Raw genomic sequence first — 16,215 nt, forward strand, 5'->3', positions numbered from 1 at the left:
TGGTATTACTAAGGAAAAAATCTGAACCTGTCTTTGATATTTGCTGATATTTTTAGAAAGCAGAAGGAACTAAAACGATTTAGAATATTATGGTTTCCATCACTGTTAATAATACTTTTTTCATAGCATAAAGATTTTATTGTATTTACTACTCATAAATAAAATGTTTCAGATCCATCCTCTGAATGCATAAAGTTCCCGAAATTATGCATTTGAAATGTGATTGTAAAAACAACCTGGTAATTGTACGTAATAAGTTGTATAAAGCACACAGAACGTATCATGTACATTATCTCATAAAGCATATACAAAGTGTCCGAAATAACCCAATAATTAATTTCTAAATCGTTAGAGACCGGCTTGTACATGTAATTGTGAAAATGCTCGAAATGAAGTAAAAAAATTATAATTTATGTAGTGCTAAAATAATTATGAATTTTTTTATAGCTTCCCAGTTCTATAAATCTTATTATAAACTAATATCCAATTGATACGTCGAAGGTTTGGGTTATATTTAATTCCAGTTAAAACATCTAGATATATTTTCATGTTCAGGATTCTTTCAAACTGTCAAAGCTGTGCTATTTTAATTGTCATATATGTTCTGTTTATTGTATACATGGACCTTTCTAATGGAGACCAGTCCTATGGTATCATAGGTCCATAAGAAGAATAAATCTGCTTTTCATCTTTATTCTAAATATTGCGGGAATGTAATTTCACCTTTTCATTCGTCTTGTAAATTACACAGATGTTATACAGTATCCTTCTTTAACTTTCAACAAGGAAAGAAAATCGCGATTCAATATTTGATAAAATAATGAAAATGGTTTGAATTTTTGGACAATTATGTAATCTACCATTAGAAATCAGGCGAAAAAAGAAAGAAATTACCAAAATTAAAAAAAAAAAAATGCAAAGCTATTAATTAATATCATTAAAAAGGATTTTTTTTTAAAAAAAATTTGTAACGTTGTAAAATTTATTTTTGTGCCATAATATTTCAGATGTCATCGAAGAAAAATGACAAAATTCTGCTTAATTTTTAATTAATTGAAATTCTAATTAGAATTTTAAGAAACTCTTAGTGCACATTTTGACTTTCCAAAGTATATGTGTGCCAAATTTGGTAGCTGTAGGTCGAATAGTGTGGCCTATAGAGAGCCAATACAAACACATGCATTCATTGTTATTATTAGTAGAGAAAGTATTCCTGATATGTGGCATTTTAAACGAAAAGAAATACATGTTAAACACATTTTCTAACAGGAATACAAAGATAAGTAAGAATTCTGAACGAATATTAAATGTTCGGACGATAGCACAAAAACATAAGAATTCTGGGAAAACACCAAAATTATTGATAAAAGTCATTATTACATATATTTTTTCGTTTTTGTTTTGCAATTCGAAAATAAATATTAAAAGCAATGAAGCGTGCAAAATAGTAAAATCAAACGTTTGTCCTTAACACAAATCCTTATTGGCAAAGCATATTTCAAGAAAGCAAACGATAAATTTACTTAATTCTGAGAAGAACCTTTAAAAGATAAATTTATATTTAAAATATGATTCACATGGAGAAAAATGCTAACTTTTGCATTGTTTTACGTTAGAAATTAAATTTTACTGTTAAAAGACTAGAAACAGTAGAGTGTATCCATTTTTTTTAACCAATTTATCGTAAGTCATAGAAAATGAGGGAAATGGATAGTAAAATGAACACAATGGCGTGAACTGAAATGAGGCTTACATATATGGCTATATGAATTGAAATTGAAACTTTAAAAAAATATTTTATTGAAGAAAAACATTAAAACAGGTAAAATAAAATATTTAATTAAAAATTTAGCAACCATTAATCCAGGAAAACTAGCCAGTCCCCAAACGCTGATGGTTAAATAATAATAAAATAAAATTCAAACATTTATTTTTAAAAAATCCGCGCAATAATTATTAAAATACCAATAATTGTTCCAGTGAAAGATATTCGAACAATATTAATTGTTGAATTTTAGAAAAAAATAATGAATTCTTTTCGTAATAGAATATGAAGAATTCGTTTTAATGCTTCTTTTCTTCAAGTAATGTTACTGTTACTTGAAAACAATAATATAACCACATCAGAAATTAGTTTTTCTTTCAAAAACTTTAGTTCATCTTTCAAAATCGAATCTATCAGTAATTAGAAATAAATAAAAATTTTATTCAATATATGTTTTCCAGGAATTTCTATTCGTGTTGACCTATATACCTTAAAATCATAAATTCAATGAAACGCATACAGAATCATTTTGTTCTGGGAAACAAAACTGCGCATTTATTTCTATTCTTTTTTAAAATACGGTAATATTGAGAAGAAAGTATTCATTATATTTGCTTAATACTGAGCAAAATTCACACAATTGCATTATAATTTTTTTCACGTTCTCTCTTATTATTTGCAAAGCTAGTGTATTTTGTTTCCGAATGATTCAATCGAGAAGTATTTGGAATGATATTTCTTCGGTTTTTGATATGCTTTGATGATTTTAATCTTTTTATTTCTTACAAGATTTAGATCGGCTTAATCTGTGATTACTTAAATAACACTGCATCGCCGTAGAAGGAAAGATACATTTCTAAAGGAAGCGAATACTGAGCTTGACCTGCTTTTGAATATCATTTTTGTTTGCTTTTATTTGTCATTAGAAATAATTTAGAACAAATGCTAAATAAAAATATTATTCGTCCATTTTCTCGATTTCGGGAGGGAAAAATATAAAAAGGTATTAGTAAATAATTACTTAAGTATTAAAGAAGGATTAACCTTTTGCATGTTAGTAATTTTCAATGTTAATTACTCATGAGTTTATGTTTACCACTTTTTTTAACTTTTTACTTTTTCGTATGTAAAGTTATACTAAGCGTTAAAAAAAAATGACCTCCAGATTTTGATGAATTACTGCATTTTTAACCCATATGTTTTTAAAAAAAAATAAATAAAGGTACACATTTTTGGAATAATGTTTCTCTGCCTTCTGACATAATTATTCTAAAACTCTACGAACGAACATCGTATATACGCATTACACTAGTAAGTAGTCATACCACTAGTGGTATTCTATTCCTTTAACAAAAATTTAACTTACCTCCTTACTTTTTCTCAGCAATCGAAGGCAAACCAATTATCAACGAAGTCATAAAAACAGGCAAAAAGTAATGAAAAGTTTCTAGAAATTTTCTTTGATATGTAAATTGTATTCAAATAAACAATTCCAAAACTGTTTTTAAAAAATAAACGGGGAACAGACGATTTTTATTATAATAATAAATTTAAAACTAAATTTAGTAGAAAGACGAAAAAAAAAAAAATCTTTTGGAAATCTGGTTTAAAAGTAGCTCTAAAATACTTTTGTGTCATTGATTTAATAATTGAAATAAAATGGTAAACATTTTAATTTAATTGTTCAATCAATGATATTTTGCAAATAACTTTAAATTTTCATTTCTCTTAAAATTCCATAATAGCTTGCAACTCGTCAACAATAAACAAATAAAAGGTTGCCAGCAGACTATTTGGCTTGATTGTTTGGGTTACCACATTGGCGACTTAATCAGAAGACACATAAATAAGGCACATAATTTCTCACTTTCGATTTTAATTCTTCCTGTGATAAAATTTGGCTTTGCCAGGTTCCAGAGAACTATCGACGATTATATCAAGCAATATATCAATTATGAGCATGCAAAATATTTTTGGTAACACAAGATAACGCGGTATATTGCTGAACTGGTGACACTTTCGCCAATCGTTATACTTAAAAATATACGTTAAAATAACGCCTTTTTTTTTTTTTTTGCGAAATTATAAACTTTTTTTCATTTTTCTAAATGTGAGAGCAGGTACCTTTATAAAACCATTTGAATTTTGTTTCTACGTCTATTTATAGGAAGTTACACCGATTTTTATATGTACAGTTAGTTACATATGTTTTAATGCTATTTTACATCTTTAGATGCTTCTTTCTGAAATTCTAATTTTTGGTAGAATTTTCGTACATAAAACCACATAAATTAAAATCTAATGATATTTTTTATTCAAATTTGGTATAATAATTTCTCAATATGTTTTGCAGTTCCTGAACTAGAGAATAAGTAATCTATCCGTTTAAAAATATTTTACAATTGTTTTAATGCTTCACAATAAGAAAAAAAATGCATCTTCAAAATGCAAAAAATGGACTTGCATTTAGTGAATCCTTTTCCTGCAAAAAATTGCACGATTATTAATTGATATCATTAAGGAGACATTTTTTACATTTTGAAATGGTATAAAATTCGTTTTTGTGCGATAATAATTTCGGAAGTTATTGCGCAAAAACTGCAAAACTCAGATTAATTTTTAATTAATTAAAATTATGATTAGAATTTTTAAAATATCTTTCCTAGTTACACATTCTGATCCTTCAAAATATAAATGGTTCAAATATGATAGCTATAGTTTAAATGGTCTGGCCTGCAGAGTGCCAGTACATTCACACAAATTCATCTTTATTATTAGTATAGATTAATAAAAATTTATCTTTTATATAGATTATATATTTTCTAATTGATTATAGATTAATAAAGGTAGATATAGATTAATGCCAATTGACAACGCGGTCTTAGTTTCAACTGAACAATCGAATACCTAAGACAAAAGCCACATGATAGAAAGAGAATATAAAAATAAAAAAAATATATTTTTTTATTTTTTTTTAATTTCAAAATAGTGAACACTTTTATTTTGGAATCTAGTAAACGAAAAAAAAAAAAAAAGGATGTTTCAGCATAATGTAGAAATTTACAAATCAAATTTAGATAAAAAAAATAATAAACTAAACTAATGATGAAAAACTGAAGAAATACACCGAACTAAAACAGTGAAAGTTGCAATTGTGTGTTTTAATTCTAAAAGGAATGGCCAATAAATGATTTTTTTTTACTTTTATATATTCAACAAAAATTGATATTATTAAGCGTTATTTTTAAAAAATAAAATACATTATTTAAGGAATGGACACGGTATGTAATATCTTAGCTGCCTTTGGAGATCAAACAGGAATACTTTTTCAGTATAATTTAAATTGAATATCTCATGTATGACTTAATATTTTTGATTCTTTAAAAAAAAGAAGAAGGTTGTCAAACGAAATAGAGTCTCGTGACTTTATAATGCTACTAAAAATTTAAATTTTATGGAAATCTTTTTCAATTTCGGTAATGTAATTTCAGACCATGATTACTCATACAAATTGTACAGATATTTAGTAGGTAATTTCTTTTTTAGCTTTCAATTTTGGAAGAAAATTACGTGATTAATTATTTGATGAAACATCGAAAACGATTTGAATTTAATGGCAACGATGAAATCTATTGTTGAAAATCATGCACAATTTTTTTTCATAAAAATTGAAAAATTTCGGAAAAATATGCACAGCAATTAGTTGATATCATTATAAGGACAATTTCTTTTCAAAATTCCACTAAATTTTTTATTAATTAAAATTTTATATAAAATTGTTCTTTGTTCCATGTTGTCTATTGGTGCACTTTCCATCTTCTAAAGTATGTATGGGCCAAAGTAGATAATTCTGAATCTAATGATTTCTCCTGTGAAGGCGTCGATATACACATATATGTACAAATGTACAAAGATTTCCTTTCATAAATAAAGTTTAAATATATTATCAAGCATAAATCTTTTTTAAACAATTTAGCAAAAGTCTTGAATACACATACACACACACATTGTTAAGTAATTTTTCTAAAATAATACATTTATAGTCCTTACGAAATTTATAATAATTTATATTCATATGCCCAAAATTTTATTTTGATCTTTTTTAAAACATTTTGTCCTTTATATATATTTTTTTATTTATCCTTTGTATTTTTTTTCTTCTTAATTTTGCCCTTTTTTTTCCTTAAACATTGTCAGTTTTTTGTATTTTTTGGTTCCTAAATTGAAATTTTTTTCTAAAATGTTATATATTATTTAATAAGTTATTGAAGAAGATTCATAAGCTGAAATGTAAATAGAGAAAATTTAGCTTTGCAATGGAAATTCTTTATTCAAAAGATATTAGTTCCTTTTTTCATATAACTTACAATACTTCTTTCTGCTGATGTTTATACAAAAATTTCATCATCTTCCAACCAATTTTGTCTCAGTCATTTAAAACCATTATCATCGTCATAAATCATTACAAGGAAGGCTTTTTTCAGCTGCCCTTTTAAGATTCGAAAAACGATGCTATTTAAGATAGAAATAAATATGTGGAATAAAATTTTCTTTAGCCATGCGTTAGAATTGGATTTATTTTATTTTATTTATTGCCATGAACAAACGATATTTGAAGTGTTTTTTTTGTTTTTGTTGATAAACAGATAAAAATTGGGCAAAAATGTCGGAATTAAAATAATAAAATAATTCATTTATAAGATACAGTAATAATGATGCATAAAAATAACATTTTGTAAAGAAACTTGAATACCCATTAAAAGTGTCTCGTGTTGGTTTTAATTTATTTTTAATCGCCGAGTGGTTTGCAGCTGGATAAATAAATAAAAGTAAATATCATACACCATCTGAGATACTGAATAAAAGTATTCTTCACGCGTAGCAGAATTAAAGGAAGAACCTTTTTTTAGTCTATTATTTAGATGGAAAAAAAATGCCCACATTGCTTTGTTGAGCATTGCTCACAAATGAAAAAATTAAATTCTTTAGGAAAAAGTTTTTAAAAAAAATCAGTCGCAAAGTTAATCCGAAAATTTAAGGGCTGTAAACTTTTAGTGTTACATAAAACAAAATTTCAAATATTTTTAGTATGCTCTTACAATCTGGTGCTTTAGTGTGCTCTTAGTGAAGCTCTTACGCAGAATCTATCACTGTTTCTTGGGGGAATTCTTTGAATTTTTCAAACTTGCATTTGTTTTATCCTGATAGCCTTTTTTTTTATCTTGTATTTTCAGAGATGGTTTAGTAAGAAGGTTTTTTTAGCCTCATACATAAAAAATACAGAGTGTTTTTTTTTCTTTTTTTTCTTTAACTTGGTGGTTAGAATTAGATTTACTATGTGCGTTCCAGCATCTCAAATTTGTTTAAATTTATAGCTGTAGCAAAAAACTAAATTAAATGCAAAATATTCGCATATTATTATAATTTAAATATATTTATGGAGAAAAAAATTGATTAGTTAATGCATAATAAGTTTTATATGAATAAAATGAATAAAAATGGATGAATACAGAAAAATTTAAAGAAAAGCGAGATCAAGATAACATTTTCTAAATAGTTGTTGAAAATTGTATTTGTATTTAAATTGCAATTTATATGTCCAAACATATTTTTATACCAATGGTAAAAATTTTTTCTTACCTTTATTTTATTTATTTATTTTTGAAAAATCAATCAAATGAGGAGTAATTTTTTTACGAATTTGGGTTCAAAATGATATCATGGATGTTTTAATATTCCAAAAATGGATTAAATGTGTTAAAAAAAATTTCAATATTATTATTTCACATCATGAGTTTATGTTTGAAAGATTTAAAATTAGAAAATCAGTTTTCTAAAATATTTGTTACAAAGTTCATCACTTTTGTTATAAAATTTTTACTAAAGGATTGATATTTTTCAGGATTTAACAACTATCTAATCATTAATCAAATTAAATTAAATTCTCATTACAATAGGTGGCGCCTCGTGGTAGTGAGTTTTCGGAACTATTATTCTAAAGATTAAAAAGAATAAAATAATTAAAATATATAAATTTATGCCGTTTAATGCATTAATAAGAAAGTGTTTTTAACAGTTTTAAGCGTTATTTTTATAATTTGAATTTTGCTATATCACCACTCAGACAAAGTGTCGGAATATAAAAGTTAATATAGAATTTGAAAACGATCTGAATGCAATTCAAACAAAGTATTTTAATTTATTTCTCTGAATATGAAATTGTTTATTATTAGAAGAACTTCCATCGTTTCACTATATGATATAATGGAATGCATTTCATATATTGGTTATAAATGAAAATAACCAATAATTTTTTCTTCGTTTTAATATGGCAGAACAAGAATTCAGCCATAAATCCTCTTTCATCACTGGGGTTTATTTCTTGGAATCTCTGAGAGGACATCGTATTAAAGATAGTTTTTAATGTAGTGGATTTTGATCACATTTCTATGCATTTTTTTTTTCTTCTATTTTTTTCAGTGTGTTTAAACATATTTTCAAAGTCATCGAAAATAATAAGTAATAAGACAACTTGTTTATATATAAACCTGCAATTCAACAAGGAAAAATAATAATAAAAAAAAACAGATTTCTGAAAAATTCTTATAAAAATAACAGTTAAAGGAAAACAACTGATTAAAGCGTCATAGTTTTCCGATCTACCTCAAAATTCTTCTTACAGATGTCATGCTGCCATCTATTGACAAAAGTTTTAAATGCAAACTATTTCTTAATTTTTATTATAACGCCAATATGAATTAGATGAAAAATAGTGATTAAATTTCAACCTCGATTACTTTTTTAAAAAAGTGTTTTCTATCTTTTCCCTTATTAAATATATACTTGAATTAAGCATTTAAAACGATCTGTCAGATTTTTTTTTTGTTTAAAATATTAGTGCCCCAGGATTATTTTAATAAATATAGCTATTAAAACATGGGAACTATATACAAATTTAGATTTCGCAATTTGTTTTCTAGCAAAACATTTATTGAACGAAACAGCATAAAATATAACTTTTTACGTTTTTTAAAGACATTTTTCCTACTGATATTTTTCTACATACATTTCTAAATGTTCATAAATTAGCTAAGTTAAAGTGTACAACTGTTATAATTGACTTAACTTTAATATAGAATATCCAGGTAGATAAATTTTAGCACTGGGAAAATCTGGGAAATTGCATATCCGTGACTCGATTCCGTGAATACAAGCCTGGTCACATGTTCCATCGATTGTATATCAAACGCTGTGAGATTGGTCTGGCTGTAGAAATTAGGAATTCGGTGAGCAGTACAAAGACAGGCTTATTAGAACATGTATTACTATTATAATTTTCATTATTTGACCTAAAAGTGCATGAAAGTTATGGTGTCCAAGTGGTAAGATCTTTTTTATAACTACGGGAACCTAAATTCGGTACTCAACTGTGCATGTGGCTTTAATGCACATTTCTCCGATCACATTGTGTCACCTAACAAAGGTTCAAATTTATTAGGCCCATCCCCAAATAATCCGTACAAGACGTTATTCTAACTATCTTATACTATTTAGAGTTGTTATAATGTTTCTGGGTTGACGCAACATTTCATCAGTTGCAATTCACAATTAGTGTCTGGAGATTTGAACAAAATAGTGGGGTCCACAACGGCATGTGAGAAATATCTCGTCTGCGATATCAGCGGATCTAGACACTATTCCATTCATATGAGTCTTGTGCATATGCTATGTGCAGTCGTAAGTTAACGTCCTTAATACTAATGTGGTGTGGCAATTTGGAGAGTGGGTGGGATACAGTTTTGATATTAACATCGTCATCTGATTGCGGTTTTGAACTATAAGGTCCGTTATATAATTCCTTCCTGTAATTTCTAAATGGATGATTTAATTTGATTTGGTGCTTGGGAATATATGGTTCGGGTATACTGTTCCATTTAAATGATGGTTTCAAATAAAACTAATCAAGACAAAACAAAAATGGTTACTTTTATTATTTTTGTCAGCCTTTTTCATAAACGATTAAATCACTATTTAAATTGAGCAGTATAACCGAACCATAAATTCTCAAGCACCTAATCAATCAAAAATTGCTTTAAAATTGTAAATATCGTTGCTTTAGCACATTTTCGAAAAGAGCATCTACCTATCTAAGATTATGCTAATTGTTACTCTTCATAAAATACTCGAATGCATGCATCAATCGTTTTCGTACTATTTCCGTTGTCAGACCTTGATTTTCGTCATGCCACCATTGCGTCGTCCCTTTTTAAATAGGTAACTATATTATCTAAAGTATTTCAACATTATATGTATCCGAAAAAAGAAACGTAACACTCATCTACAGTAGCATTTTGTGATATCTTTCAGGTTCTCTTTAGGTTTCAGAAACTTTAAATCTGTATTCGTCTCAACTATGTTTACTTTTAAATACATGCATTGCATTTAAAAGGTATTAAATGTTTATTTATTTTATTAAATGATTTTTCACTACAGAATTATGAGTCCTAATGAAGAAGTGAAAACTTTGTAACACAAATTCAAATTGAAATGTTCTAAAAATAACTAATAGAGGCAAAGTTTAAAAGTGCCTGAAAGATATTGCGCCTAACAAAAGATCAAATATTTATTAATGCGATAAAATTGAGTTATATGATGGATAAGTTTCTTCAAGAATTTTAACCTCTTATCTCCTGTACGTGCATCATATCGCATATTCTTAAATTCGGTTCACATAAGTCAACTGGATTGGTTCAAAGTTTGAAATAGAAGTTAAATATAATTTAACACAATAACTACAAAACGAAGAGAAATAGATGGATATAATTCGGTACACAGATTTTATATTTATATTGTATACAGCTTTCAAATTTTGAGCCGAATCTAACAAAGGGTTGATTCTTTGTCTGTATGTTCTTTCAAAAACATGTAATTCAAAATTCGATAATTCAAAACACTAAAATATATCAAATTTGGTATAGGATTTTCTGCCTACAAGTGCAGTGTTTAGTAATTTTTTTTTTGTTCCAATCAGTTGGGGGGAAAAAACGTATCTAAATCACAAATTTGATTATTAGATACTATAAACACAAGCCGGGGACTAATCGCAAAAGAATTCGCCTAAGATGACATGACAGATTCAGTAAAATGACTAAATTCACGCTAATTAATATTTCGTAACTATTTCACGTCAGTGTCATGCAGGGCGTTCTTTGGCATGACAAGTTTATTAGAAAAAATGAGCGAGAAAGTCCTGGGGAGATAACTCCTACTGATTTACTTCAAAACCGATAACATTGAACGATTTAGAGATTACAATAAACGAATATTTTTACGAAACACGTCGCTTCTGGACCAGAAAATTCTGATATAGTGAATAATAAAATTGAGATCGCATTAAGCGGCACCCACTGTTGTAAATGTCACTTAACTTGCTGTCTTCTCTTTCGAATTAACGTATTCAGAAAATCCAAAATGGTTTCAATCGATTTGGAAATATCTAAACCATGATTATTCATGTAAATGTTGAAATCGCATTTTTAATGGTTCAAATATTGCTGCTTTTCATGGTAGTTGGTATATACAGAGTGCGGCAAAAAAATCCAGAGAAACAATTTTTAATATAACTTGATTACAAATAAATAAACAAAGTATAACAAATAATAATAAGAGTACTTTAATAATTTATACTAATATTTTTTTTTCAAAGTAGCCGCCTTTTGCAGCGATGCAGAGGCGCAAACGCTTATTGAAATGTTCATCAATGGGCCGCAAATCTTCTACCTCTAATCTACCCCATTCCCGACGAAGCCATTGCTGTAGAGGGTTCAAACTTTTGAATGATTTAGTGCAGGCCCTATACTTCAAAATGGATCATAAACTATAGTTTGTATATGGGTCACGCTGGGATTGAGATTCAGTGAGATTTGTGCCCACTGTTCAGATGATATCACGTCCGGAAAATGCGTCTTGCACATCTCTTGTGTCTTTTTAGACTTGTGAGCTGATGCGGAGTCTTGTTTAAACTCCTACTTAACATTGCCGAAGTGCGTTTTGACCCATGGAAATGCAACAGCTTCTAGAATGTCAAATTGATACACTTTTTGTTTTAACGCCCTCATCCACAAAAACCAGAGATGTTTTGCCGCTTCCACAAATTCCGCCCCAGACCATGACCGACTTTCGATATTATAGTTGTGGGAGTTGTGAGCTTTTGGGCGGTAAAAAGCTTCTCATTCGTGAAAAGGAATCTCTCTGCGCTGACGTTTCAAAAGTTTTCGGCATCTGTGCTGCCGCCAGAGTTTGTTTTGTTCAATGAGAAGCTGGACTTTTAGGAATTTGTTAGGCTTCAGTCTAAGCTCTGTTTTTGTCATTCGTCGTACCGATCGGTTACTTATTCCCAGTTCACGAGCGATCTTTCTCATGGAAACCCTTGAATTTCATTCAACTCGCTTTTTGATAACCTTGCGGCTATTGAAAATGTTCACCATACGTTTTCTTTCACTTCCTGGACTTGAACCATCTTTGCCAATTTCTTTGAATTGGCAGACTACATCAGACACTGTTTGCCGAGACACATTAAGCAGACGAACGACTTCATACTGTCGTCTTCCTTGCTTAAACAACTTTAAAATAGCAGATCTTTTGCTTGATATTGTGAAAAAAATAATTCGTAAACTAAAAGATAAGTTATAAAATATGTTATAATTAAAGTAACAGACGAAAAGAAATGAACAAAAATGAAAAAGAAATTAATTTCTATTCTATGATGTAGTAACTTTGTCCGAATTTTTTTGCCGCACCCTGTATATACACGAACATTTCCACTGTACATATGTTGAAGATATTGCTCCAATGTACGTATGTATCAGACTGTAGAATCTTACATCTGCACATTGAAGTTAAATGTGAATTTCTTTTTTGTTTTAGGGTTCAAGTCAATAGTCGTAAACTGGATGGCGTTTTCAAAAGGCATCGCCGAACAGCAGAAAACAGAATAATGGCCCAAAGGGGAAGATCGGAAAGGGACGCCTTTAACTTTATTTTCTGTTTCATTAAAATGTTATTTTATACTTATCTTGGACTCTTTATATGCTCGCTTATCATCGATTGCCTAGGAGATGCCCTTGACCAAAAAGTTTCGACTTGAAATCTTCGAAAAGTTTTCTGATGATCAGCTCTATGGAATGCTTTTTGTGTTTTAAACTCAGTTGAAAATATCGAGACTTTTATCATCTTGGAGGGTTTTTTATATAATTTTACTAAAATTTTAATAAATAGTCACATAGTGATTTTTGTAAAATGAGTTTCAATTTATTATACACATCCTCTCATTCATTAATAAAAGAAATGGGTGTTTTTGCACTCTGCAGAGCAAATTGAACAGGTCACTAAATCTGGCACAGATATATTTTGAAAATTGAGAATGGGGCGATTTCTTTTTTAGAATTGGATTATTTTTTTAGAAATTTAAATTAGATCTTAATTTAAAGATTGGTAGAGGTTTCGGCGTTTTTCCTCGGGAAAATTTTCGAAAATATTGCATAACTGATTTTTATATTGTTTCAAAATTCAAAAAAAAAATCGCCTGTTAATTTATAGCTATTAATTTATCATACATTTTTTCTCTGAATTTTGCTAATTTTTAGAGATAATTTTCGCATATTTTTCAAAAATATGATTTTTGCGATGAAATTTAAAATGTTTCCATTGTTTCATCAAATATTTCTTTTACTGTTAAAAGCGAAGGAAAGATTACTTGTGTGCGGAATTCGTATGAGATAGTAGTAGCTGCGCAGATAATTATAATCTTAATTGCACTATGATGTCATGGGACTTGACTCCATCACGAAGTTTCCTTTTCACAACAGATAGATTAATTATAAGACTATTAACACAATGACGATTTAATATCTACTGCAATTTTAATGCTATTTAAGGGAATCTCGAGCATAGATGTTATGGATAAGCGATTTAATGGAAGCAAACATAACAGAAATATCTGACCGAAAAAACTAATCTCCAAAAGCGAACAATACACTAAAATTTTATTTTATACAATTATTATGCTTTTTATTTTCCAGTATACATAGTAGAGAGAAGATATAGTAATCGTCAAGAAATTCAAATTTCAAATTTTGACGAATCTCCAAGTTTTAGATTTCTCGAGCTTGAAAAACACATTTTTGGAAAATGTCCGTTTGTCTGGGACAAAGATAACTAAAAAATGCTTTGGGTTAGGTGGAAGAAATTCGGTATACGGTCTTTACACAATATTTGCACATTTCTATCAAATTTTGAGTAAAATCTGTTCAGAGGAAGTTCATCTGTCCGACTGTTTGAATATAAATTAACACGATAATTACAAAACGAAGAAAGCTAGATAGATAAAATTCGGTAAACAAATTTAATATATATAGTGTAGACACCTATCAAATTTTTAGCCAAATCTAATGAGAGGGTGGACCATCTGTCGGTCTGTGCTTTCAGAAGCACACAAAAGCGATAGCTCAAAGACGCGATGATTTAAATATATCAAATTTAGTACGGCATTTTGTGACTATAAGTGCAGTTTTATGTTAAATTTTGGTTTCAGTCTGTTGAGAAAAACGTGTCTAAAATACAAATTCGATTTTTGAATACTATTAACTTCATACCAGGATTGATCACGAAAAAACTCACCAAGGATTGACATGATAAATTCACGCAAAAATTATTATTTAGTAATTATTTAAGTAATGCCAATACCATGTAATGCGTTCTCTGGCATGACAAATCTTAGAGAGTATGTGAAAAAGTTTTGGGGTTGGTTGTTTTCTATAACTTATAGAACCCAGCTGGTTTATTTCTATAACTTAAAGAAGAATATGCTTTTCATATTTATTTTTAATATGCATATCGTGGAAAAATAGGCATTGAAAAATCAGCCATTATTATTAGTTAATAATCTTCTTATTTACAAATAGATGCTTTTAACTATTCCGACAGAATATAAGGAAATAAGGAACTTGAAACAAATATAAAGTCAAAGAAGTGAAAAATGCAAGAAATTTTTTAAAATATTTTTTTTTTTTTTAATGTTTCCAAAGTTTATGATGTTGCCATTTTTCAAACTGCAAACTAATTCCTTACAGGTAAAATGCTTTGAACTAGGGAAAAGTTCTTTATAGTATGTTTGAATATAGCATTTTTACTGAATCTATTGTGTAATCCTTGGCGAGTGTTTTGATAATTAATCCTTGGCATGCGTTAATAGAATCCAAAAATTGAATTTGGACATTAGACCCGTTTTTCTCAATCAATTGAAACAAAAATTTGACGAAAAAACTGCACTTGTAGTCACAAACTCACATACCAAATTTGATATATTTAAGTCATTGCGTTTTTGAAAGATCGCGTTTATATGTTTCTGAAAATACAGACCGAGGGACAGTCAATTCCTTGTTGGGTTTGGCTCAAAATTTGACGGATGCCTACGCTATACATGCTAAATCTGGTTACCGAATTTTACCTATCTAGCTATCTTTATTTTATAGATATAGTGTCAATGTATATTCAGACAGCCAGACAAGCAGACTTCCTCTGAACGGATTTTGCTCAAAATTTTATAGAAATTTGTAAATTTGGTGTAAAGACCGTATACCAAATTTCAGCCGCCTGGCTCAAAGCGTTTTTGAGTTATTTTCGTCACAGACAGACGGACATTTTCCAGAAATGTGTTTTTCGAACTCAGCGAAGTCTGAAACGTGGAGATTCGTCAAAATCTCGAGTTCGAATTTCCTGACGATTACTATATTTTCTCTATACTACGTGAAGGCCGCGGTGGCCTGGTGGTAAGGTCTCGGCTTCGGAACCGGAGGGTTTCAGGTTCGAGACCCGATTCCATCGAAGAACCGTCGTGTAAGGGGGCTGTTGCACGTTAAATCCGTCCTGACCAAACGTCCTTCGTGTGGTGTGGAGAGGGGGGTGCCAGCTCAGGTGTCGTCCTCGTCATCTGACCGTGGTTCAAAATTACGAGGCCTGTCCCAAAATAGCCCTAGTGTTGCTTCAAACGGGACCTTAATATAACTAAACTAAACTCTATACTACGTATATGAGAACGTAAGAAAAAAAAAACACCTAAGCACTACTTCTAGAGAAATTATTAAAATATCTGTAACATTTTTATACAGCAATAATAGTGATATTAAAGACAACATAATATTTTCTACAAATGGAAGCCTAATTGTCACAGCAGTCACAGGCAGACAGAAGAGCATTTTCCAAACATGAGTTTTTCGAACACGGGGAGGCCTTTAACGAGGCGACTAGAGTTCGAATGTTTTCAATATTTCTATACTTTCCCTATACAACACATACGGAGAATAAAAAAGTATCCTGGAGAAAGAGTTAATAGTACCCAATGCTAACATCTTGTAGACAATCTTCCCAAAGCAAAACTACAAGTAAAAGAT

The sequence above is a fragment of the Argiope bruennichi genome, chromosome 11 (assembly GCF_947563725.1).
Source record: "Argiope bruennichi chromosome 11, qqArgBrue1.1, whole genome shotgun sequence".
Taxonomy (NCBI): Eukaryota; Metazoa; Arthropoda; class Arachnida; order Araneae; family Araneidae; genus Argiope; species Argiope bruennichi.